General features: G+C 44.3%; 2 non-coding genes across 2 annotated transcripts; one reads left to right on the forward strand and one right to left on the reverse strand.

The window, feature by feature from the left end:
* Positions 1 to 2,210: 2,210 nt before the first annotated feature.
* Positions 2,211 to 2,282, reverse strand: trnaw-cca (transfer RNA tryptophan (anticodon CCA)). Its single transcript has one exon. It is a non-coding gene; the product is annotated as a tRNA-Trp (tRNA).
* A 226-nt stretch (positions 2,283 to 2,508) lies between these two features.
* Positions 2,509 to 2,590, forward strand: trnas-gcu (transfer RNA serine (anticodon GCU)). The gene has a single exon. It is a non-coding gene; the product is annotated as a tRNA-Ser (tRNA).
* Positions 2,591 to 24,517: the final 21,927 nt, after the last annotated feature.

A 24,517-nucleotide genomic window follows, 5' to 3' on the forward strand; every position in this document is an offset into this window, starting at 1 on the left:
AAGTCTCCCCTCAGCCTTCTCTGCTCTAAAGAAAACAACCCGAGCCTATGAAATCTCCCTTCCAGTTAACATCCGGGTGAATGGCATTAGTACCCTCGACAGTAAGATCGTATCCTTCCTATCGTGATTAGACCAGAACTGCAATCAGTACTTAAACTGTGGCCTCACCAATGTTTTGTGCCGCTCCAACATTGCCTTGCTGCTCTTATAATCATACACTCATGCTCCATTCCTGACGCTCCACGATTCTTCACGACTCACAGGGTAAAAGGCTTTTTCGACGTCGAAAAGTATTACGTACGTTGCTGGAGCTTTCCCTTGTATTTTCGGGGATCTGGGAATCTGTGGATCATCTTACAATGGAATGAAAAATAATATTGTCACGATATTGGCGGCACGGTAGCACAGTGGTTAGCACTGCTGCTTCACAGCGCCAGGGTCCCGGGTTCGATTCTCGGGTCACTGTCTGTGTGGAGTTTGCACATTCTTCTCGTGTCTGCGTGGGTTTCCTCCGGGTGCTCCGGTTTCCTACCACAGTCCAAAGATGTGCGGGTTAGGTTGATTGGCCAGGTTAAAAATTGTCCCTTAGAGTCCTGGGATGCGTAGGTTCGAGGAATTAGCGGGTAAATATGTGTGGGTAGGGCGTGGGTGGGGTTGTGGTCGGTGCAGACTCGATGGGCCGAATGGCCTCCTTCTGCACTGGAGGATTTCTATGATTTATTCACATGGTGCTCACGTCAGCTGAGGCGTACGTGCGCTGACCGCATGGCCTGACTGTGGTATTTCTTACAATGATATCAGAAATTTCCACGTTCGAGTCTTGCCGCGGCCGCTTTAAAGCGAAATCTGGTGGAACTTCCTGGGAACCGAGTTTTTTCGCGTCATATGAAGTCCACTTTTTTATTCAAACATTGCAGGTCTCTTTCTCACAATACATTTCCTTGTTATTTTGTCAATAAAATTCCCACTCATGCTAATAATTTTACCTCCGAACAATTCCACAATATCTGTTTGTTCTGGATAAATTATTCATGTTCTCAACGAGAATAAAATGCTTTGTTTCGATCGGTTTCATTAAATTCTGTGGAGGGAATTCTCATCTCCTCGGAAGAGGTTTAATCATTATCTAAATGAACTGTTTTTGTTTACAGGGATGAAAGGTTATGTCGCTGGGCTGGTAATCCAGAAACCCGCACGAATCTTTGGGGACACGGAGTAAATCTCAACGCGGCAGCTGGTGAAATTTAAATTCACTGATTTAATACATAGAAACATGGATAGAAAACAGCAACAGGAGTAGGCCATTCAGCCAATCGAAGTCTGGAATTGAAAGCAAGTCTCTGCAATGGTGGCCTTGTAATTTCCGTCGATTGTTTTCCACAGACAACATATAGAACAACTGAAAACATGTCACACAACAGGAAACACCTTTACAGAACAGAGAAAACTTCTGCTCAAGACGGATCATATATACACAACCGGGAACACATATTTACACAACAGGGAAGAATTTGACACAACCACAGTGAAGATCTGTCAACGGCAGACCCCGTTCCACAAAAGAGAGAAGAGTTACATGTCATTGTCCAGCCAGGGTGAGCTTCCCAACACGGGGGTCTTGCTTGAAATAAAAATGCAATGAACAGCTTCCTCTCTCCCGCGCACGAGGAATTGGCAGGAACCGGAAAACATTCCGGAGCAGAGTAGCATAGCGGAAGCCTGCTGGGCCTATAACCCAGAGGTCGCTGGATTGAAACCATTCTCTTGCTGTCACATTCTCACTCACTCACGTCAAATGAAACATTCGGCTGCTGCCCAATTTTCTCAACCACCTGGTCGAAAACAGATTGTGATAACTGAAGTTACCAGTCTCGTTATCCTTACTCTTTGCCTCAGTTGGCTGGACAGCTTTTTCAGCTAAAAGCTCGGGATCAATTCTTGTATCGATTGAGATTGTTCATGAAGGCCCCGGCTTCTCAGCCTTGCTCCTCGCCTGATGTGCGACTCCTTCGGTTAAATCACCACCAGTTATCTATCCCCTTTGATGACCCCGAGAAACACTTGGGACTGTGAACCTTGCTTTAACTTTACAAGCAATGCACGAATCACATCCCTGACACATTGTTCAAATATAAAAGTACTGAGCATGCGAACCGGAAGTATTCATAAAATGTAACTCCTTCCATAGTTTCGAGATCTGTCATTCCCCATGAGCCTGACGTGATTTGAACACGCAACCTTCTGATCTGGAGTCAGACGCGCTACCGTTGCGCCACAAGCTCACAGCTTTTACTATTCTTTTACATCTGGGTTATGTTCGGTGAATTCAAAACTCAAACAGGGAATTGACTCCCTCTTTTCTTTCTCGGGATTTACATCGAATGAAAGAGTAACAGCGATACAAAATTAACAAGAAGGTAAAAACACAAAATTATCCTACAGGAGAAATGTGTTCTTTGTTCCATGTGTTAAAATCACAGGAGGTGATTAGAAAAATAGCCATTGCATGACGAGGTGGCCGAGTGGTTAAGGCGATGGACTGCTAATCCATTGTGCTCTGCACGCGTGGGTTCGAATCCCATCCTCGTCGGTGGTGCATTTTCTCTTTATTGAGTGTGAACTGATGATTCGTTGGTGTTTTGAGATTCACGGAACCAAGATGAAGTTTGGACACAGAGTTGGACAATCTTGATGGGTGGATATTCCAACTCAAATCCATATTCCAGATTCCTAATCCAATGAGAAACTCGATCTGGCAATCGATTCAAATCAGGACCCCAGCTTTGGGCGGGAGATTGGCACCACGAGAACATGTGGTTTCAGAAGCCTCAAAGTAGACTCCAGCTTCATTTGCGGCCCGAGTGGCAGATTTTGTCTTTCCGGAATCGGCAGGTCAGTCTTTAAAATTCGTGCTGGATTAGCTGGATTGGCCATACTAAATTGCCCTAAATTGTGAGGTGCGACTGTAGCACGGTAAATATGTGGGGTTCCGGGGATGCGGCCTGCGTCGGATTGTTGTCGGTGCAGCTCGATGGGCCGAATGTCCTTCTTCTGCACTGTGGGGATTCTATGAAGTTCGAGGCGGCAGTTTCACTTCTCTGAGAACATTGATACGCCAGTTCCTTATTTCTACAAACTTTATCTAAAAAGCCGACTCCGATGAGATTCTGACCCACAACCTTTGAATATCTCACCAGACAATGATGAGAAGTCCAACATGTCATTCTTTGCGCCACAGAGCCGCAGCTGCAGCATTTATTCCCCATTCCCATGTGGGAATTTCTGACGTCGTTGAACAAACAGTTCAAAAATTGAGCAATTGTATAGTTTCAAAAATACTTCATTGTCATGAAAATATTTTGGGACGTCCTGTGGTTTTGAAAAGAGCTACAGAAATTTCAGTAGACCTCCGATCGGACACAGACAGGTTGGTCAAATGGGAGGACATGTGGCAGATGAAGAATTAAGTGATTCCTTTTGGTGGGAAAAACACAAAGAGACAATATAAAAGAAAGGGTATAATTACAAAACGAGGCGCAGGAACAGCGGGAAATGGGTGGGCATTTGTATAAATCATTGAAGGTGGCAGGACAGGTTGGAAGTGCCGTTAATAAAGCGGACAGTATCCGTGGCTTTATAACGAAAAGCAAGGATCTGATAACAATGTATTGCAAAGAAAATGCTGATTAGCTATTAGATAGCACTTTAGATATTCTCAGCCTTGCCTCTCGGCTGAGGTATGGTAATCCTGAGACTAAATCATCACCAGTAGACCCTCCCTGTTGAGATGGGGATCAGTGGATGGTCATTTGGGACTATGCTGACTTTAACTTTATATCTGTGTCATATTCAGACTGTGTTTTCCATTATCTGCTGCTGTGTGAGGGTTGGGACCTTTCTCATTCTGTCATGGAACTGTGCGTGTACAAGCGATTTGTTCTGACACTCAGCTCCGGGAACTGTAAAAATTAGTTTTGAATTCATTCCGTATTTGCAATCTCGAGGATTGTAAACGAGTTGATGGATCTCTTCATTTTGAATTTCCGATGCATTTTTTTCAGCGTCGCTGACAGAGCCAACATTATGTTTTTATTCATTTTGGGGCTTGGGCGTCACTGGCTGGGCAGCATTTAAGAACAAAGAACAAAGAACAATACAGCACAGAAACAGGCCCTTCAGCCCTACAAGCCCGCGCCGCTCCCTGGTCCAAACGAGACCATTCTTTTGTATCCCTCCATTCCCACTCCGTTCATGTGGCTATCTAGATAAGTCTTAAACGTTCCCAGTGTGTCCGCCTCCACCACCTTGCCCGGCAGCGCATTCCAGGCCCCTACCACCCTCTGTGTAAAATACGTCTTTCTGATATCCGTGTTAAACCTCCCCCGGCTCACCTTGAACCCATGACCCCTCATGAACGTCACCACCGACCTGGGAAAAAGCTTCCCACCGTTCACCCTATCTATGCCTTTCATAATTGTATACACCTCTATTAGGTCACCCCTCATCCTCCGTCTTTCCAGTGAGAACAACCCCAGTTAACCAATCTCTCCTCATAACTAAGCCCTTCCATACCAGGCAGCATCCTGGTAAACCTCCTCTGCACTTTCTCTAAAGCCTCCACGTCCTTCTGGTAGTGTGGCGACCAGAACTCGGCGCAGTATTCCAAATGCGGCCAAACCAACATTCTATATAACTGCAACATCAGACCCCAACTTTTATACTCTATGCCCCGTCCTATAAAGGCAAGCATGCCATATGCCTTCTTCACTACTTTCTCCACCTGTGACGTCACCTTCAAGGATCTGTGCACTTGCACCCCCAGGTCCCTCTGCGTATCTACACCCTTTATGGTTCTGCCATTTATCGTATAGCTCCCCCCTACGTTCGTCCTACCAAATGTATCACTTCGCATTCATCTGGATTGACCTCCATCTGCCATTTCTTTGCCCAAATTTCCAGCCTATCCATATCCTTCTGTAGCCTCTGACAATGTTCCTCACTATCTGCAAGTCCAGCCATTTTCGTGTCGTCCGCAAACTTACTGATCACCCCAGTTACACCTTCTTCCAGATCGTTTATATAAATCACAAACAGCAGAGGTCCCAATACAGAGCCCTGCGGAACACCACTAGTCACAGGCATCCAGCCGGAAAAAGACCCTTCCACTACCACCCTCTGTCTTCTGTGACCAAGCCAGTTCTCCACCCATCTAGCCACCTCCCCCTTTATCACATGAGATCCAACCTTGTGCACCAACCTACCTTGAGGGACTTTGTCAAACGCTTTACTAAAGTCCATATAGACGACATCCACGGCCCTTCCCTCGTCAACCATTCTCGTCACTTCTTCAAAAAACTCCACCAGGTTAGTTTATTGCTCAAACCTAGCTACCGAGGGCAGTTGAGAAGTAATCACATTGCTGTGTCTCTGGAGTCACATTTAGGCCAGACCGGGCAAGGACGGCAGATGTTGTTCCCTAAAGGGCATTACTTTACAATATAAGTTTTTCCGACGATGGTCAGTAATTTCATGGTCATCAGTACATTCTTGATCACAGATATTTTTTATTGAATTCAAACGTCACCAGCTGCAATGGCCCCAGAATATTAACTGAATTTCTGGATTAATATTCCAGCAATGATACCACAAAACCATCGCCTCCAAATTTCCCTCAAACCGAATGCTTTGGTAGGTCAACTCCAAGAGCAGCTCAGGGTGAACTACATTGCTGTGTGTCGGAAGTCACATGTCGGCCAGACCAAGAAACCCTTCCCCATAGAACATTACAGAATCAGTTTTTTTTTACGACAATCGATTCAAGGTCATTAGTGCAGATATTTTTATTGATTTCGAATTTCACCATCTGCCGTGGCAGGGGATGTATGTGTGTGTGTCTGTGTGTGTGTGTGTGCGTGTGTGTGTTTGTGTGTGCGCGAGGGAGAGAGAGAGATTGACTCATTATCAGTCTGTTTGTGAGTGTGGATTACTCCCTTCTTTTCCCTCACAAGCACAGTGCTGCTCCTGCGCTTGTCAAATCCTATGACAAAACACTTCTACCCCTGTGACCCTGGTGGGCGGGTGGGGTTGGGGAGAGGTTTGACGGCAATGCCTCAGGATGCTGAGTGTGAAAACAGCCAATTTTAAAGCATGTGTGTCAGAAGGTGAAGAGTGAACTTGTCTGTGAGAAGATCACAGAACAGCTGTGTCTGGAGCTGTGTTCGAGAGACACGTTTTGGGTTGCCAGTAAATGCACTCCTGAAATGAAGACACAAAATGAGAAACAGGAAATGCTGGAAATATTCAGCAGTTCTGAAAGCAGCTGTGGAGACATATTCCTGTTGCCAGGATCTAACTCTCCAATTGGATACTTCACGTTGCTCAGATTTTACAATCTCAAAATCTTCGTGTAAGGAACAGGTAGGACGGGAATTGGATCTTTGTTGATTTGAGCAAACAGAGCAATGCAGCAATAAGAAGCTCTTCACCCCGCCCCCCCTCCACCCGGCGGCTTCGGGAATGATGGGACTCAGATGCGGGCCTCTGGCTGGGGTTGAAAAATGGAAAAGTACATCGAATTTTAAATGAGATGACAATGAAGATGGAATTTAAATCGACTTGTGCAGACTCGGCTGTCTAACAAGGGAGTCAGGCTGGCCGAGCTGTTTAAGGCGCTGTGTTAAGGTCGCTGTCTCCTCTCGCGGCGTGAGTTCAAATTCCACGCCTGGTATTGCTTTTTCTTCCGACGCCAGGCACCATCCAAACCCGCGAAATCTTCCACCTGGAAGCACAAGGGCAGCAGATGCACAGAAAAAAACGACCATCTGCAAGTCCCACTCCGATGAACACACGCCATCCTGACTTGGAAATATATCGCCGTTTCTGTGGCTGGCTCGCAATCCTGGAACTCCCTGCCGGAAAGGTGTGCAGTGGCTCAGTACTGAATTCACTGTCAAATTCTGAGAGATAATTAATTCTGGACAATAAATGCTTCCCGGGCCAGCGAGACACATGTCCCGTATAAATGAAGTTCTAAAGAAATCATCTCCTGTCACAGGAGGAGCACATCTGAATTCAGAGCAGAAAAATGGGTGTGTGAATCACATCCTGAACATGGCTACTTTTATATCAGATATGTATCTGAACACAGTAAACGGAACCCAGCTCACGATAGGCCGCTCAATCTTTAGCCGAGTGGTTTCACTGAGTGATGTGTGTGATAATCTCTGATGGACAATGTCGGGGAAGGGCAGATTTGAAAGGTTTACTGGGAAATTGGTGCAGTCTCGATTGGCCACTGTAGGGATTCTGTATTTTTTTGACTTATGATTCTATACCCAACCCATTACATCTGTGGAGAGAGAAACAGGTCGGTCTAGTGAAAGGCCAAGATTTGAAATGTGAGCTATCTCTATTTTCACAGATACTAACACAGCTGAAATTTATTTCCGACATTCCATTGTAGTGCGACAAAGACTATCGGGTTCTGCGGCTGAGCTGGTTAAATCTCTTTCAAGTGATCTCTGCTATCGCACAAGGCCAAATATCACTTTCTTGCAAGTTAATATTGTTTTTCACTTTCCAGTAGGTGTTCTGCAGAGATACAAAATAACCACATTTCGATACTTCCCGCAAATATCTCTGCTGTTTATTTAGAGGATACAGGATTTTTCATCAGCTCTCGCTTGAAGTAAACTGCAACAAACTCACTCCTTTTAATGCTCCAAACACAGCTTTCCCCTTTCTCTTAGTGAATTTCTAACACAGTCCGTTTGCCTTAGAATCATAGAATCACAACAGTACTGAAGGAGAACGTTCCGCCCATTGAATCTGTACCGACTCTCCGACAGAGCATTCCACGCAGGCCTTATCCCCAGAGCGCCATGCATCCACCCCGCCAATCTACTTAACCTGCACATCTTGGGAAACAGAGGGGCAACCTAGCATGGCCAATCCACCCAACCTGCACATCTTTTGAATGTGGGAGGAAGTCAGAGCACCTGGTTTCCAGAGGTAACATTCCTGGGTGTCTGCATCTTGAGCAACACTACGTCTGTCTGACACAATCCAGGATAAAGCATCTAATTTCATTCGCTTCCCATCCACACACATTCACTCCCTGCACCACGGTCGCACAATGGCAGCAGTGTGCCCCATCGACACGTTGCACTGCAGAAATTCGCCAAGGCTCCTTTGACAGCACCTTCCAAGCTCGCTACCACTCCAACCTAGAAGGGAAAGCGCAGCACATACATCGGAACAACAACAGCTCTTTGCAGGACACTATTATACATAGAACATGGAACATAGAACAGTACAGCACAGAACATGCCCTTCGGCCCACGATGTTGTGCCGAGCTTTATCTGAAACCAAGATCAAGCTATCCCACTCCCTATCATCCTGGTGTGCTCCATGTGCCTATCCAATAACCGCCTAAATGTTCCTAAAGTGTCTGACTCCACTATCACTGCAGGCAGTCCATTCCACACCCCAACCACTCTCTGCGTAAAGAACCTACCTCTGATATCCTTCCTATATCTCCCACCACGAACCCTATAGTTATGCCCCCTTGTAATAGCTCCATCCACCCGAGGAAATAGTCTTTGAACGTTCACTCTATCTATCCCCTGCATCATTTTATAAACCTCTATTAAGTCTCCCCTCAGCCTGCTCCGCTCCAGAGAGAACAGCCCTCGCTCCCTCAACCTTTCCTCATAAGACCTACCCTCCAAACCAGGCAGCATCCTGGTAAATCTCCTCTGCACTCTTTCCAGCGCTTCCACATCCTTCTTATAGTGAGGTGACCAGAACTGCACACAATGTTCCAAATGTGGTCTCACCAAGGTCCTGTACAGTTGCAGCATAACCCCACGGCTCTTAAACTCCAACCCCCTGTTAATAAAAGCTAACACACTATAGGCCTTCTTCACAGCTCTATCCACTTGAGTGGCAACCTTTAGAGATCTGTGGATATGGACCCCAACATCTCTCTGTTCCTCCACAGTCTTCAGAACCCTACCTTTGACCCTGTAATCCACATTTAAATTAGTCCTACCAAAATGAATCACCTCACATTTATCAGGGTTAAACTCCATTTGCCATTTTTCAGCCCAGCTTTGCATCCTATCTATGTCTCTTTGCAGCCTACAACAGCCCTCCACCTCATCCACTACTCCACCAATCTTGGTGTCATCAGCAAATTTACTGATCCACCCTTCATGTATTTATTATTTATATTTATTTATAAATTGTTTGTTTGTGTGTGTTCCTTCATCTTCTTTAAGGTTCGTTTCGTGTAAATAAGCTAAATATCTAATTGAACAGGATGTTACAGGGTCCCAAACCAGCGTTCTCTGCTTGAACAGAGGGGAGCACAAAAGGATGAGGGCAGAATTGGCTAATGTAGTCTGGGAGCGCAGACTTGTTGGTAGGAAAGCTGAGCAACAGTGGAGGATTTTTAAGGAGATTTTCCTCAGTACTCAGCAAAAATATATTCCTGTGATAAAAAAGGAATGTAAGGAAAGGGATAACCAGCCGTGGATAACTGAGGAAATAAAGGAGAGTATTAAATTAAAAACCGATGCGTACAGTGTGGCCAAAACTAGTGGGGAATTAGATGATTGGGAAAGCTTTAAAAAACAACAAAGAACTACTAAGAAGGCGATAAAGAAAGGAAAAATAGATTATGAAACTAAACTAGCACAAAATATAAAAACTGATAGTAAAAGTTTTTACAAATACATAAAAAGGAAAAGAATAGCTAAAGTAAATGTTGGACCCTTAGAAGACGAGAAGGGGGATTTAATAATGGGAAATGAGGAAATGGCCGAGGCCTTAAACAAGTTTTTTGTGTCGTTCTTCACGGTAGAGGACACAAATAGCTTACCGAAAATTGATGGTCGTGGGACTGTCGGGGGTGAGGTCCTTAAAACGATTACTATTACTAAAGAGGTAGTGCTTGGTAGGCTAATGGGACTAAAGGTAGACAAGTCCCCGGGCCCGGATGGAATGCATCCCAGGGTACTGAAAGAAATGCTAGAAGTAACAGCGGATGCGTTGGTTGTAATTTATCAAATTTCACTGGACTCTGGGGAAGTGCCAGCTGATTGGAAAACAGCTAATGTGACGCCACTGTTTAAAAAAGGTGGACATAATGTGGGTAACTACAGGCCGGTTAGCTTAACGTCCGTAGTTGGGAAATTGCTGGAATCCATCATTAAAGAAGAAATAGCAGGACACCTGGGAAAAAATGGTTTGATCAACCAGACGCAGCATGGATTCATGAAGGGAAAGTCGTGTTTGACGAATTTACTGGATTTTTATGAAGATGTAACGAGTGCGGTTGACAGAGGGAAGCTGGTGGATGTGGTATTTTTGGATTTCCAGAAGGCGTTCGATAAGGTGCCTCACAAATGTTTGCTGCAGAAGATTAGGGGACACGGAGTTGGGGGTAAAGTGTTAGCGTGGCTTGAGGATTGGCTATCTAACAGGAAGCAGAGAGTTGGAATAAATGAGTGGTTTTCTGGTTGGCAGTTGGTGACAAGTGACGTGCCACAGGGATCGGTGCTGGGGCCTCAAGTGTTCACCATATACATAGACGATCTGGAGGAGGGGACCGAGTGTAGGGTAACAAAGTTTGCGGATGATACAAAGATGAGTGGGAAAGCGAATTGTGTGGAGGATGCGGAAGGTCTGCAGAGAGATTTGGATAGGCTAGGTGAGTGGGCGAGGATCTGGCAGATGGAGTATAACGTTCACAAGTTTGAGGTTATCCACTTTGGATGGAATAATAGTAAAATGGACTATTATTTAAATGGTGAAAAATTACAACATTCGACTGTGCAGAGGGACCCGGGGGTCCTTGCGCATGAATCGCAAAACCTCAGTTTGCAGGTGCAGCAGGTGATCAAGAAGGCAAATTGAATGTTGGCCTTTATCCCGAAGGGGATGGAGTATAAAAGCAGGGAGGTCTCGCTGCAATTGTACAAGGTACAGGTGAGGCCGCAACTGGAGTACTGTGTGCAATTTTGGTCCCCTTATTTGCGGAAGGATGTATTGGCCTTGGAGGGATTACAGAGAAGGTTCACCAGGTTGATACCGGAGATGAGGGGGTTAGCTTATGAGGAGAGATTGAGTAGATTGGGCCTGTACTCGTTGGAGTTTAGAAGGCTGAGGGGAGATCTTATAGAGACATATAAGATAATGAAGGGGCTCGACAGGGTAGAGGCAGAGAGATTCTTTCTACTTAGAAAGGAAACAAGAACTAGAGGAAATAAGGGGGAGTCAGTTTAAGACAGAGTTGAGGAGGAACGTCTTCTCTCAGAGGGTAGTGAATCTCTGGAATTCTCTGCCGTTTGAAGCAGTGGAGGTTACCTCGTTGAATATGTTTAAGTCACAGGGAGATAGATTTCTGATCAATAAGGGAATTCGGGGTTCTGGGGAGCGGGTGGGTAAGTGGAATTAATCCACTATCAGATCAGCCATGATCTTATTGAATGGCGGGGCAGTCTCGAGGGGCTAGATGGCCTACTCCTGCTCCTATTTCTCATGTTCTTATGTTCTGATGTTCTTACTGTTACTAACCGAACTGGCGAACGTTGTGCCAAACACTATTAAAGAAAAACAGGATTTGCGATTTATTCTCAAGTCCGTGGTTTTTCTGGGAACCGAGTAAACAGAAACAGCGTGGAAAGATGGCAGAGCAGAAAATGTTGCCGCAACTTTCCCTCTCTGTTGATTTGATGTATTATTGTCACATGTATTAACATACAGTGAAAAGTATTGTTTCTTGCGCGCTATACAAACAAAACATACCGTTCATAGAGAAGGAAATGAGAGAGTGCCGAATGTAGTGTTACAGTCATAGCTAGGATGGAGAGAAATATCAACTTAATGCAAGGTAAGTCCATTCAAAAGTCTGACAGCAGCAGGGAAGAAGCTGTTCTTGAGTCTGTTGGTACGTGACCTCAGACTTTTGTATCTTTTTCCCGACGGAAGAAGGTGGAAAAGAGAATGTCCGGGGTGCGTGGGGTCCTTAATTATGCTGGCTGCTATGCCGAGGCAGTCGGAAGTGCAGCCAGAGTCAATGGATGGGAGGCTGATTTGCGTGAAGGATTGGGCTACATTCACAACCGTTTGTAGTTCCTTGCGGTCTTGACAGAACAGGAGCCATACCAAGCTACGATACAACCAGAAAGAATGCTTTCTATATTGCATCTGCAAAAGTTGGTGAGGGTCGTAGCTGACATGCCAAATTTCCTTAGTCTTCTGAGAAAGTAGAGGTATGGGGGGACCAGGACAGGTTGTCAGTTATCTGGACACCTAAAAAGCTGAAGCTCTGAACCGACGACCCACCTGATCCAAAATTGGAGTTTGCTGGGATTCTAAGCCACAACCGCTTAAAAGCTGACTACCATTTAGAAGTCCAAAACACTACCCATTGGGCCACAGACTTCTACGCACGAAACTGAATTTAGAAGCTCATGTATGATTTTTGACAATGTAGAAACTCTCGGAAAGTCCAACAATCTCGTAACTACAACATCGAGAACTGTGAAGAGGAACTTCATTGATTACAAGTCGTATCAGGACATCTTATGTCTGTGAAAAGCGCTGTGCAAATACACATATTTGTGTCCTCTATAAACGAAATCTGTCCAGCACAGAATGCTGCTCCCTCTCTCTCTCTTCCTCATTCTCCTGGACAATCTCGCAGGTTTGATCGTCTGGAGCCACATTCGAGTCTGCCTGTCACAGTGCTGATCAGAAAGTGTTCCCTGTTCCAGTTAAACACCTGCACAGAAAACAGAGCAAAATAGTGTGGTTGCTGGAAATCTGAAACACAAACAGAAAATGCTGGAAACAGCTCAGCAGGTGAGGCAACACTTTTGATGAATGAAGATTTCTGTGAAACAAGTTCCTGAAGCACTGCACAGCAGCACAGTTTAAAGTTTCCTTTCATCCACATGGACGCTCCATTGTATGATTTTGAACAATTCGAATTAATAAAATTAATTGTTTTTCTAGTTGCTACAGCCTGAAAATCTCTCCCAGCATTGATATCACCCTGAGATGTGTAAATATTGAAATCCATTCTCTTTTTAAAAAAAACACTTTTGGAACTGTGTCCATCACCCGCTCAGTTCTTTGTTAAGGAGAAGAGAATTCAAGATATATTTGGATAAGACAATAAGACCAGGCATAGGAGCAACATTAGGCCACTCGGCCCATCGAGTCTGCTCCACCATTCAATCATGGCTGATATCTTTCTCATCCACATTCCCCTGCCCATTCCCAATAACCCCTGACCACCTTATTAATCAAGAACCACCCTAATTTCCCTTTGACCAAATTTGTACAGAAGCATAAAGAAGGGAATCACACACGGCACTTCATGAAACTCACCGCTAAACATTAAAAAGTGATAGTGTTTAATCATGGATGGGTCTATTTGTTCATTTATTATTCACGGAGAATAAAAAAGGTGAAGCAGTGTGCAATCTGATCAATATAACTCAGCAAGCTGAAACACAATGAGGATTGGGCAGCAGAAACCACCATTGGCAGTGGACAAAGTGGAGGTGCCAATGTTGACTGGGTTGTGTGACGGAACACGAAGACGTGGCAGGGTGAAGGTAAATAGGAAAGTGGGAACGCTAAATGTTTAATGGTCACTGTACAAATAGAATGTGCAATGTAGACTGCAGGCTGGATATTCAATGGGGTCTGAGATGGGTGAATAGGCTGTGGAATCTTGGCATGGTAAAGGTTCAATCGCGATTAGGACGGGTAAAGGTATACTCTTTATTTCGTATCACCTTTCCTCGACCTTCTGAACGAAATGTATCACCTCATACTTTTTTACATTCATTAAATTGTATCTGTCACGTAATTGCCCCATTCCGTCACCCAGTTTATACCTTCTTGACGACGATCAATTTCCTCCTTCATTCGGTGCATAATATTTTCAGGTTTTGCATCATGGAAAGTTGTTCTGAGTTTTGAGATGGGTAAATAAACTCTGGAATCTTGGTAAGGTAAAGGTGTCTCACCTGAAGAAGTGGCTTAGGGCTCCGAAAGCTTGTGTGGCTTTTGCTACCAAATAAACCTGTTCGACTTTACACTGGTGTTGTTCAACTTCTTACTTTGTTTACCCCAGTCCAACGCCGGCATCTCCACATCATGGTAAAGTTACAACATGGATTAGGAAGAGGATATCACCTCTCATCGACCTTCGGACTTCAATGTATCACTTCACACTTGTTACATAAATTAAAGTTTATTTATTAGTCACAAGTAGGCTGACATTAACACTGCAATGAAATTACTGTGAAAATCCTCAAATTAAATGTCATGTGCCATGTGTCTGCCCATTCCAAATGCCTGTCTATATCTTCTTGAAGTCGTGCAACATCCTTCTCACTCAAGTTCATTATATTCCAAGTCTTCCATCATTGGCAAATTTTGAGATTGAAATCTATACACCAAGATATAAGTCAGTAATATAAATCAAGAAAATAAAGTTTCTCTCTATATACCATCCCCAATCAAAGGTAAGTAAAGTTTACTGTGTCCGATGTTTTAATAGGTTTGCACTAATAATTAAGCTGTTGCTTAATGAAATTCCAACTATGCTAAACAGCAATGATTCAAAATGCCACTTGGTTCAAAATAAAATGCCTGCCGGTACTAACATTTTCACTTAAAAAGCATAGCCTTTGCTGATTTTTCGGGATTGAAATGATGAATACAGGGGAAAGCAGCCTATTGATAGATTTGGAAATGATAAGGCCAATGCATTTAGTATTCCTAAATTCCTCCGTCCCAGGTTCATAAGAACATAAGAATATAAGAAATAGGAGCAGGAGTAGGCCATCTAGCCCCTCGAGCCTGCCCCGCCATTCAATAAGATCATGGCTGATCTGACGTGGATCAGTACCACTTACCCGCCTGATACCCATAACCCTTAATTCCCTTACCGATCAGGAATCCATCCATCCGCGCTTTAAACATATTCAGCGAGGTAGCCTCCACCACCTCAGTGGGCAGAGAATTCCAGAGATTCACCACCCTCTGGGAGAAGAAGTTCCTCCTCAACTCTGTCTTAAACCGACCCCCCTTTATTTTGAGGCTGTGTCCTCTAGTTTTAACTTCCTTACTAAGTGGAAAGAATCTCTCCGCCTCCACCCTATCCAGCCCCCGCATTATCTTATAAGTCTCCATAAGATCCCCCTCATCCTTCTAAACGCCAACGAGTACAAACCCAATCTCCTCAGCCTCTCCTCATAATCCAAACCCCTCATCTCCGGTGTCAACCTGGTGAACCTTCTCTGCACTCCCTCCAATGCCAATATATCCTTCCTCATATAAGGGGACCAATACTGCACACAGTATTCCAGCTGCGGCCTCACCAATGCCCTGTACAGGTGCATCAAGACATCCCTGCTTTTATATTCTATCCCCTTCGCAATATAGGCCAACATCCCATTTGCCTTCTTGATCACCTGTTGTACCTGCAGACTGGGCTTTTGCGTCTCATGCACAAGGACCCCCAGGTCCCTTTGCACGGTAGCATGTTTTAATTTGTTTCCATTGAGATAGTAATCCCATTTGTTATTATTTCCTCCAAAGTGTATAACCTCGCATTTCTCAACGTTATACTCCATTTGCCATATCCTCGCCCACTCACTCAGCCTGTCCAAATCTCTCTGCAGATCTTCTCCGTCCTCCACACGATTCACTTGTCCACTTATCTTTGTGTCGTCTGCAAACTTCGTTACCCTACACTCCGTCCCCTCCTCCAGATCATCTATATAAATGGTAAACAGTTGCGGCCCGAGTACCGATCCCTGTGGCACGCCACTAGTTACCTTCCAACAACCGGAAAAACACCCATTTATTCCGACTCTTTGCTTCCTGTCGGATAGCCAGTCCCCAATCCACTTTAACACACCACCCCCAACTCCGTGTGCCCTAATCTTCTTCAGCAGCCTTTTATGGGGCACCTTATCAAACGCCTTTTGGAAATCCAAAAACACCGCATCCACCGGTTCTCCTCCATCAACCGCCCTCGTCACATCTTCATAAAAGTCCAACATGTTCGTCAAGCACGACTTTCCCCTCATGAATCCATGCTGCGTCTGATTGATCGAAACATTTTCTATCCAGATGCCCTGCTATCTCCTCTTTAATAATGGATTCCAGCATTTTCCCTACTACAGACGTTAAGCTGACCGGCCTATAGTTACCCGCCTTTTGTCTCCTTCCTTTTTTAAACAGCGGCGTAACATTAACCGTTTTCCAATCAACCGGCACTACCCCAGAATGCAACGAGTTTTGATAAATAATCACTAACGCATCCACTATTACCTCTGACATTTCTTTCAATACCCTGGGATGCATTCCATCCGGACCCGGGGACTTGTCCACCTTCAGTCCCATTAGTCTACCCAGCACTGCCTCTCTGGTAACATTAATTGTATTAAGTATTTCTCCTGCTGCCAACCCTCTATCGTTCATATTTGGCAAACTATTTGTGTCCTCCACCGTGAAGACCGACACAAAAAACTTATTTAAAGACTCAGCCATATCCTCATTTCCCACTATTAACTCCCCCCCCCTCGTCCTCCAAGGCTCCAACATTCACTCTAGCCACTCTATTCCTTTTTATATATTTATAAAAACTTTTACTATCATTTTTTATATTAATTGCTAGCCTAGCTTCATAGTCTATCCTTCCTTTCTTTATCGCTTTCTTAGTCTCTCTTTGTTGTTTCTTAAATTTTTCCCAATCACTTGTTTCTCCACTATTTTTGGCCACTCTGTACGCAGCTGCTTTTATTTTAATACTCTCCTTTATTTCCTTCGTTATCCACGGCTGGTTCTCCCTTTTCTTACAATCCTTGTTTTTTGCTGGAATATATTTTTGCTGAGAACTGAAAAGAATCTCCTTAAAAATCCTCCACTGTTCCTCAGCTATCCTACCTGCCAGCCTGCTCTCCCAGTCGACCTTAGCCAATTCATCCCTCATCCTATCATATTTCCCTCTGTTCAAACAGAGGACACTGGTTTGGGACCAAACTTTCTCCTCTTCCATCTGAATCAGAAATTCGACCATATTGTGGTCACTAGACACAAGAGGGTCCTTCACAATAAGATCCTTAATTCTACCTACCTCGTTACACAATACCAGATCCAAAATAGCTCGTTCCCTCGTCGGTTCCGTAACATGCTGTTCAAGGAAACTATCCCGTTCAATATCATTCAATATAACAAGTTCCAAATTAAACCGACTACATGGGAAAGTACATTAATATTGAATTCTCTATGGGATTTAATGCTGACATCCAATCATTAATTCCTGTTTGGTCTGCCTCTGCAACAGGGACAACTCATGTTAATCTCTTCCGCTCTGTTGCAGTTCTGGGTTGCGGCCAGTAGATGTCGGCACATTGTCGGCAGGCTGAAATTTAGGCAACTGATAGGGTCACAACAGACAATGTCGAAACTTCAGTCAGGAGTCTAACAACACCAGGTTAAAGTCCAACAGGTGTATTTGGTAGCAAACGCCACTAGCTTTCGGGGCGCTGCTCCTTCGGCAGGTGAGTGGGAGTTCTGTTCACAAACATCTCCAAAGCATAAACTTTAGTCTGCCAGAGTGTGCTAACATCGACTGGCCGCAACCCAGAACTGAAACAGAGCGGAAGATACCTCCATGAACTGTCAGTGTTGCAGAGTCAGATCAAACAGGAATTAATGATTGGATATCAGCATTAAATCCAATAGAGAATTCAATATTAATGTACTTTCCCATGAGGTCGGTATAATTTGGAACTTGGTATAGGCTGGAGCAGTTGACTCGATTAGTTCAGCTGTATTGAAGGGAAATCTAGGTAATGAGACGATGGAGAATGGAATTCAGAGATAAGCAGATGATGTTACATTAAAGATTTGAGCAGAGGATCGTGCGGAATCATGTATTAAGTGCATCAAAAGGCCCAATTTGAATTCGATATCTTCCGGGTAGAATGAGTACAGATTTGCAAAGTGTCTCAGCTGGATTTAGAATGAATATCACACACTTATGTTGTACCGGAGACAGAATACGTCCAGCACCTGTTGAATCTTAGAATAGATACAAAAGAGAGAGAGAGAGACCATTACACCCTTTGTCTGTGTGCTGTCCTGAACAAGAACAACTCATCTCGTCCCTTTCCCAAACATTGTATCATAAACCTGCAAATCATTTCTCTTCAAGTGCTAATTCCTTTCCCCTGACAATCCTGATTTGATGCTGTCTCTGCCACACGCTCAGGCAGTGCTTTCCAGGTCCTAATCTCTCAGCACATTAAAAAAACATCCTTCTCCACTCTGCCAATGGGAACAGTTTTTCTTCATCTACTCTTCTTGGACAGCACAATCAAACCCACGACTGCTACCGTCTAGAAGGTCAGTGGCAGCAGATACATGGGAACACCAGCACCTAGAAGTTGTCCTCCAAGGCACTCACCGTCCTGGCTTGGAAAAATGTCACCGTACGTTCACTGTCGCAAAATTCTGGAACAACCTCCCGAACACGATTCGGTTACGAGCACTGTGGCAGTACCTACGCCTCAGGGACTGCAGCGGTTCAAGGGGGAAGCTCACATCACATTTTCAGGGTCAACTATGGACGATACACTGGTGTTGGGGTTAAATAACAATACAGAAATGAATATTTCTCTGGCTATATTAATGGGCAGCAAAAGTTCAGAGTGCTGTAGCAGAGTGGCACAGCGGAATCGTGCTGGGCCCATAACCCAGAAGTTGATGGATCAAAATCATCCTCTGTTAATACTGATAATAAAATCTCTTGAAATCAACACCAATGCATTTGTGACTTTGACGTGGAGTTTGCAGACAGATATTTACATTCGCTTCATTTCTCTCGTTAAATGCCTCAATCTGCAGTGAATCACGTGTATATGCACACAAGCTAGAAATACTGTGAAAATGCATCAGCATAGAACATAGAACATAGAACATAGAACATTACAGCGCAGAACAGGCCCTTCGGCCCACGATGTTGCACCGACCAGTTAAAAAAAAAACTGTGACCCTCCAACCTAAACCAATTTCTTTTCGTCCATGAACCTATCTACGGATCTCTTAAACGCCCCCAAACTAGGCGCATTTACAACTGATGCTGGCAGGGCATTCCAATCCCTCACCACCCTCTGGGTAAAGAACCTACCCCTGACATCGGTTCTATAACTACCCCCCCTCAATTTAAAGCCATGCCCCCTCGTGCTGGATTTCTCCATCAGAGGAAAAAGGCTATCACTATCCACCCTATCTAAACCTCTAATCATCTTATATGTTTCAATGAGATCCCCTCTTAGCCGCCGCCTTTCCAGCGAAAACAATCCCAAATCCCTCAGCCTCTCCTCATAGGATCTCCCCTCCATACCAGGCAACATCCTGGTAAACCTCCTCTGCACCCTCTCCAAAGCCTCCACATCCTTCCTGTAATGTGGGGACCAGAACTGCACACAGTACTCCAAGTGCGGCCGCACCAGAGTTGTGTACAGTTGCAACATAACGCTACGACTCCTAAATTCAATCCCCCTACCAATAAACGCCAAGACACCATATGCCTTCTTAACAACCTTATCTACTTGATTCCCAACTTTCAGGGATCTATGCACACATACACCTAGATCCCTCTGCTCCTCCACACTATTCAAAGTCCTCCCGTTAGCCCTATACTCAACACATCTGTTATTCCTACCAAAGTGAATTACCTCACACTTCTCCGCATTAAACTCCATCCGCCACCTCTCGGCCCAACTTTGCAACCTGTCTAAGTCTTCCTGCAAACTACGACACCCTTCCTCACTGTCTACCACACCACCGACTTTGGTGTCATCAGCAAATTTGCTAATCCACCCAACTATACCCTCATCCAGATCATTAATAAATATTACAAACAGCAGTGGCCCCAAAACAGATCCCTGAGGTACACCACTTGTAACCGCACTCCATGATGAATATTTACTATCAACCACCACCCTCTGTTTCCTATCCGCTAGCCAATTCCTGATCCAATTTCCTAGATCACCCCCAATCCCATACATCTGCATTTTCTGCAGAAGCCTACCATGGTGAACCTTATCAAACGCCTTACTAAAATCCATATATACCACGTCCACTGCCTTGCCCCCATCCACCTCCTTGGTCACTTTCTCAAAAAACTCAATAAGGTTAGTAAGGCACGACCTACCTGCCACAAAACCATGCTGACTATCACCTATCAATTCATTACTCTCCAAATAACTATAAATCCTATCCCTTATAATTTTTTCCAACATCTTGCCGACAACAGAAGTGAGACTCACCGGTCTATAATTCCCGGGGAAGTCTCTGTTCCCCTTCTTAAACAATGGGACAACATTCGCTAACCTCCAATCTTCTGGTACTATACCAGAGGCCAACGACGACCTGAAGATCAGAGCCAGAGGCTCTGCAATCACTTCTCTTGCCTCCCAGAGAATCCTTGGATAAATCCCATCCGGACCAGGGGATTTATCTATTTTCAGACCCTCCAGAATATCCTGTACATCCTCCTTATCAACTGTAATACTGTCTATTCTACTCCCCTGCAACCCAGTGTCCTCCTCAGCTATATTCATGTCCCCTTGCGTGAACACCGAAGAGAAATATTGGTTCAATGCTTCACCAATCTCCTCCGGTTCCACACATAACTTCCCTCTGCCATCTATAACTGGCCCTAAACTTGCCCTAACCAACCTTCTGTTCTTGACATACCTATAGAACGCCTTAGGATTCTCTTTAACCCTATCCGCCAAAGTCTTCTCATGTCCCCTTTTAGCCCTTCTAAGCTCGCTCTTCAACTCCCTCTTAGCCAATCTAAAGCTTTCTAGTGCACTACCCGAGTGCTCACGTCTCATCCGAACATAAGCCTCCTTTTTCTTTTTAACCAACAAAGAAACTTTTTTGGTGCACCACGGTTCCCTAGCCCTACCAATTCCTCCTTGCCTGACAGGGACATACCTATCACAGACTCGCAGTAGCTGCTCCTTGAAAAAACTCCACATGTCGGACGTTCCCAGTCCCTGTAATCTCCTAGTCCAACCTATGTTTCCTAATTCTCTCCTAATAGCCTCATAATTACCCTTCCCCCAGCTAAAACCACTGGCCCGAGGTTCATGCCTATCCCTTTCCATCACTAAGGTGAACGTAACCGAATTGTGGTCACTATCACCAAAATGCACACCAACTTCCAAGTCTAGCACCTGGTCTGGCTCATTCCCCAGCACCAGCATATATTAGTGATTTGGGTAACGTTGTACAGGGCAGAGTTCCTGAATTTGTGGATAATGTGAAACTTAGAAGTGTTGCGAAATGTGAGGAGGATCGTGCAAATCTTCAAAAAGGACATAGACAAGTTGTTCGAATGAATGGAAAAGAGGCCAGTGGAATTTAAAGCAGAGAATTTTGAAGGGATTCATTCTGGTGAGAAGATTATAGAGACAAAATAAATTAAAGGGTACAACTCCAAATGAGGTGCAGGAGCAGACGGAACTGGTTGTGCATGTATATATGTCACTGAACAGGTCAGGACAAGTTAAGATACGTTTAATAAAGCATATTGAATTCTACCCTTTATGAACAGGGTCATAGAGTACAAGAGCAAGGAGGTTATGTTCAAAAGGTGTAAGACACTAAAACATCCAGCTGGAGTATTGCAGCCTGTTTTGGAAGCCACACTTTAGGTGGAGAGAGTGCATAAAAGGTTCATGAGATTGTTTGTGAATGAGGAACTTCACGAATGAAATGGATCAAAGACTTTGGAATTGTTCTCCTTGCAGAAGTGAAAATTGAAGGAGATTTAATGGAGGTATTAAATGTCATGAATCGTCTGGATGGAGTGGATAGGGACAAACTATAACTAATCTTGGAATGATCAATGATGAGAAAGCAGATGTAACACCATTAGCAAAGGATGGAATAGAAACACAAACAGAACCTTTCTCACACAGTGAATGCTTAATATGAGGAATGCACTGCCGGAGAGTGTGATGGAGGTAAGTTCAATTGAAGCATTCTAAAAAGAATTAGGCTGTTATGAACAAGACAAATGTACAGGATTACAGGGAGAAGGTGGAGATGTTCATTTTCTGTCAGAACATTAATAAATTCTCATTCGTCGCTCATCACTGATTCGAGAGTGAACTGTTCTCTTGTTGCATCTAAACACGGTGAAGTACAGCAATGCTTCAATGACAAAACAGTTGGTGGGGTAAGTCTAAACGGGAGGTAAAGAAACCAAGTTTGTGTTGAGAAGGAAGTGAAAACAAAAACAAGAGTAAACAAGAGGGTAAAAACCAAAACCTGCAAAGAAATTTTGGAAGCAAAATGGAGCTGAGTTTAATGTCTGAAATTGTTTGACTCAGTGCTGCGTCTGGAAGGCTGTAAAATGTTTCATTGAGAGATGAGTTTCTGTTCCTGGAAATTACATTAAGCTTTTCAGTGGAATATTGCAGGAGGCTGAGATGGAAAGATCAGTATAAAGCAAGGTTGAAAATTGAAATGACAGGAGACTGTGAAATCCGAGTGATGTTTATTAACTGAACAGAAGAGTTTCACGAAGCAGTCACTTCCTCTGTGACTGGATTCTGAACTTCCGAACTTACAGACCACAATAATAAAGGATAGACAATAATACCTTCTCCACGATCATCCTCGGAACCGGTGCCCCACAGGGCTGTGTTCTCAGCCCCCTACTATACTCCTTATACGCCTATGATTGTGTGGCGAAATTCCCCTCCAATTCGATTTTCAAGTTTGCTGGCGACACTTCCGTAGTGGGTCTGATCTCAAACAATGATAAGACAGAGTGCAGGAATGAGAGAGAGAATCTGGTGAACTGGTGCGGCAACAATAATCTCTCCCTCAATGTCAACAAAATGAGAGATTGTCATCTATTTCAGGAAGCGTAAAGGAGAACATGCACATGTCTACATCAACGGAGACGAAGTAGAAAGGATCGAGAGCTTCAAGTTTTTTGGTGTCCAGATCACCAACAACCTGTCCTGGTCCACCCATGCCGACACTACAGTTAAGAAAGCCCACCAATACCTCTACTTTCTCAGAAGACGAAGGAAATTTGGCATGTCACCTACGACTCGCACCACCTTTTACAGATGCACCAAATAAATCATTATTTCTGGTTATATCTCAGCTTGGTATGGCTCCAGCTCTGCCCAAGACCGCAAGGAACTACAAAAGGTCATGAATATAGCCCAATCCAACACGCAAACCAGCCTCCCATCCATTGGCTCTGTCTGCACTTCCCGCTGCCTCGGCAAAGCAGCCAGCATAATTAAGGACCCCAGGACCCTGGACGATTCCATCTTCTTCCGTCGAAAAAAAGATGCAGAAGTCTGAGGTCAAGTACTAACCAACTCAAGAACAGCTTCTTCCCTGCTGCCATCAACCTTTTGAATGGGCTTACCTTGCATTAAGTTGATCTTTCTCCACACCCAAGCTCCGACTGTAACACGACATTCTGCACTCTCTCGTTTCCTTCTCTATGAACGGTATGTTTTGTCTGTATAGCACGCAAGAAACAATATTTTTCACTGTATGTTAATACATATGTCAATAATAAATCAAATAATAAATAATACATAAATAAATAACCTGCCCAACATGACAGATAGCTTGATAAGCAAAATAACATGTTCAAAAAAAGAAATATAGAAATCAATCTTACATGTGGAATTTGTGTTTAGGGATCTGAACAGTGAGGACGGAATATGGAACTTATCACACCAACAATTCTAATCCATTTTCCTGTTTCCTCACCAGATGATCTGCTCTCACTGAGGTTGACAGGGATTTCAAGCTTTTATGTCCCACTTCCCTGTTTTCACCCTCATCCCTTCCCGTCTAAAACTATGAAAGTTTTCCCCTTTTCATCACGGCGACACAGTGGTGCAATGATTAGCACTGCTGCCTTACAGCGCCAGGAACCTGGGTTCGATTGCTGGCTTAGGTCACTATCTGTTTGAAGTAAGTACGCTCTCCCTATGGCTGCATGAATTTATTCTGGGTGCTCCAGTTTCCTCCAACAGTCCGAAAGATATGCTGGTTAGGTGCATTGGCCATGCTAAATTCTCCCTCAGTGTACTCAAACAGGTGCTGAAGTGCAGCGACTAGGGGACTTTCACCGTAACTTCATTGCAGTGTTAATGTCTGCCTACTTGGGACACTGATAAATAAACAAACTTCACTTTACCATCTTCCCCAATATTCTTCTCATTCAATGCATCATCCTTTGTCATTTCTGCCAACTCTAGATTGTTGCCACCACTAGAACTCCACTCCCCTCTGCAGTCCTTTCAATTTTCTGAGTGGAGATTTTCCTCTTTACACCTTCGCCCATGTCCTATCAATTAAAGCAATTCCGCCTCCCCCCGCCACCCCCGCCCCCCCCCGATCGAATGTAGTCAATGT

This window comes from Mustelus asterias, unplaced genomic scaffold (assembly GCF_964213995.1).
Source record: "Mustelus asterias unplaced genomic scaffold, sMusAst1.hap1.1 HAP1_SCAFFOLD_76, whole genome shotgun sequence".
Classification (NCBI taxonomy): domain Eukaryota; kingdom Metazoa; phylum Chordata; class Chondrichthyes; order Carcharhiniformes; family Triakidae; genus Mustelus; species Mustelus asterias.